Source organism: Cimex lectularius, unplaced genomic scaffold (assembly GCF_000648675.2).
Source record: "Cimex lectularius strain Harlan isolate CLEC.00 unplaced genomic scaffold, Clec_2.1 scaffold194, whole genome shotgun sequence".
Taxonomy (NCBI): Eukaryota; Metazoa; Arthropoda; class Insecta; order Hemiptera; family Cimicidae; genus Cimex; species Cimex lectularius.
In genome coordinates this window covers 961,644-965,145 of record NW_019392734.1, presented here as the reverse complement: position 1 = coordinate 965,145, position 3,502 = coordinate 961,644, and positions in this window count along the sequence as shown.

The following is a 3,502-nucleotide window of genomic DNA, read 5'->3' as shown; positions in this document are numbered from 1 at the left end:
CCAAACAAAAACAACAACGGGCAACAATTAAACCAAAATGTACACCTTTACATTAATTTATTTACAATGAAAAAACTAAACAATGAAACCTTTCCCAAAGGGTGTAAATAAAATAAAATAAACAAATCTACTGATGTGAGTCCAATTTAGCCGGTCGAGCCGTTCCCACGTGAAAGATGTCCTGCTGCCAGTGACAGTGAGTGTGGAGGCGGGGCGGTGTCCACCTTTTTAGTCTGCAGTAAGCGCCTTTGAAAAAAGCAGGAAGAAGTTCGGTTTCTCGCATGAGTTCTCTCCAGGCCTGAGCTAGCTCTGCCGTCCCCGCTTCGCTCCTCCTCGATCCCCTCTCTCGCTTCGGCGGTTTGCCGGCCGGTGCGCTCTCCTCGTTGCGCGGGTTGTTCGTCATATGTTTAAAGAAATTTAAACAACGTTGGTCTCAGATTTTATTTGTGGGAAGTAGTTTTGGATATCTATTACCCTATATGTTACATGAATATTGCAGTAGACTGGCGTTAAAACCGTGTATATAAATGTGATTTTTGTGCATATCTTGTCACTAACATTATCTCATTTAACTTAACCCTACCTACCCGACTCTACGCGTACTCCTAACTAAACCGTCTATTACCTTAACCTTAACTCTAAACTAACCAGTACCTTACCCTAACTGTACATAACTTAACCCATCTATAACCCTAAATCTAACCTAACTCTTACTCTATCCACCTCGATCCGTCTCTAACCTAACCCGAAAGCACTGGCCGGTACCGTGAAATCGAGGTCTCGAAAATAAATACAAATAAAGTACAAAAATAGAAATAAAATTAGCGTAGTCCTGGATATTAATTGATTTTTCACTATTTTTTGTATTTGAAAAGCATTTAGAACAACTTGATAATCCGAATGTCTGAAATACGGCCAAAATTTCTATTATTTATTCAGATATCGATTAACGGTCACTAATCTCTACACATTTCTATTATTGTACAAGTTTTATGCATCACCAATTTTAGAATAGAAAATTTACTAAATTTTTGAAATGCAAAATCTTCAATAACGTTAGAGTTAAACCAGAAAAGAATGCTGGATAAAATTTACTGTATAAGACATATTAACTAAATCTAATCTATGTCATTTTACTAAAATGTATGAAATCATAATGAAATTAAAATGAAATGCAAAATAAAGGATAAAGTTAAAGTTAAACCACAAAATGTTGCCATTTTCTGCTATTTCCTCCATGTGGTTTGTTCGTGTTTGGACTTTTTTGTCTGGAAGACGAAACGCCTCCGACAGACCAAAACAATCGAGGGTATGCCAAAACAACCGGAAATGGCCATAATTACACTGTCCCCAAGAAGAATTCTCGCGATACTCAACTTTCACTTTCACTGATGGTTATATTTTGCTTAAAAGTTGAAAAAAAGCTAGGCACAACTTGGGATGCGAAAAGTACAAATTAGTCGTTCATCGCTGTTAAAATTGATATAAATAAACGATGTTTACTTAGTAAGCTGGCAACAGTCATTTTCCTTCTTCCTTGAGGTCTGCGATCTCTGAATGACTCGTACAACTGACTCCTTTTCCACGCTGTTTGGTTCAGGATTAGAATCCCGACATAGCTATCGAATTATATTTGATAATTATTTGATAAAAATATTGTAAAGTGGTTTGATCTCTAGTGCTTGAAACCAAAACCTTGAAGATCTTAAACCCCCCTAATAATTGGAATTATATCCATTATATTTCGTGGTCCGATTGACCAAATAACTTCTTTCCAAACCAAAATCTGGTAAACTTTTGAAAAATGGCAAAAAAGAGGGAAAATTCGAATGGTAGGTGTCCGATCGATGTCACGATAGCTCAAGTGGTAGATCAGTGGCGTATTAAGCCGAAGGTCGTGGGTTCGAATCTACCTCGTGACACTGACTTTTTCATTTCGAACAATATCTTACATAAAGATTAATTAATAGAGATACTTTTCTTTCGTTTTACTTGTTCTCTTGGCAAACATCATGTTTAGTACATAAAATATATAATTGAAAATATGTTACTTGTATTGCTCTAAAACAGAAAATTAGAATGTTTATTCGAAGGAAAAATAAATCGCAATACAAGAAGAAATTTTACTAGATAGTTTAACAGTATTTATTATATTCTAGCGTTTTACTTTTTAAATAACAGTTGTATTTGAAGTTGAACAAGTCTACTTTGAAGAAGTCCAATTTTAGAACGGCTTGGGTAGCTGGCAGCTGAAAGCTACCTGTCTTCTACACTCCTCATTAGGGCGAGAGATCACCACTAAATCACCGCATTTCCGATCACAACACCGGACTGAATTTAAATAAGACATCGCTACTTCGGATGCCCAACAGCAGCCGTCCTCATCGACACCAATGATGTTATTCAAATGTAAACCAAGTTTTTTTTCTACTGATTCTTCTCGAATATAAATCCGATCCGAGGATTATTACCGTCTTATTGGCCGAAGTCGCTTAATTAAGGAATCGTATAACAGGCAATTTACATGATAACGGACCGGTTTCATCTTGACTGAAAATCCGCAGATGTCATGTACTTTACACTCTCGCGGGATTTGCGAGATAGCACTTAAAGGTGAGACCGGTTCGATAGTGTTGTCGACTCTTTTATCCTGACGAAATTCACCGATCAGTATGACGAAAGAATAATGAAAATTGAAAATGGACAAGTGGACATTCCACACAGACCTTGAATGATAAATTATGTGTTGTGTATTGACAGAAATAAACGAATGAACAGAAATAATGGTAAATTTTTAAAAAACCCTTAACTAAATGTTTAAATACTTGCTAGTATGATTGGAATAAATGTGGACTTTTTTAGACAATATTTGTGTTTAAACCTCCTATCAATTTATATAAAACCGTTAGGCCACTTCGACTTTATTCTCTTCCTCCACATTTCTGACGCCCATAGCAAAAGATAACTTGGCATTTCTTTAGGACCCAGAAATGTTTGGTGTTTTTCCATGTTCAGACAACTCCCTGTTATCTAGATTGTAATGTAAGTGATAGAGCAGGGGAATCATCGTGATTCCTAGATATTTGTATTTGTTTACTTATACACTTTAATTACCTTGTTATAATGAGTATTGCTTGAGTGCGTTCCTAGATGAAGCACAGGATATAGAAAGCGTCTGATACCCGGCATGTTTTACTAGCCCTTACTAACTTATCGTGAAATCCTATCTAACCTACCGCTGCTTCAAAGTGAGGTGCGGCAGTTCTTCGAAGTCAGACAGATACAAGCCGGCTTCCTGCAAGGAAACATTCTTAATCTTGAACTCTGCTGAGTAAGCTGGGAAAACACCCGAAGCAATGCGATGCGACGCTACCCGATGCTACCCGACGCCTTGTCTCGTTTTGGTAGGGTGTGCACATCTATGCGACGTCAAGCGCACGCCACGTACAGTCACACAGCATGTATCACAAATCAGTATCACAATCGCAACGCCTCTTTTGTT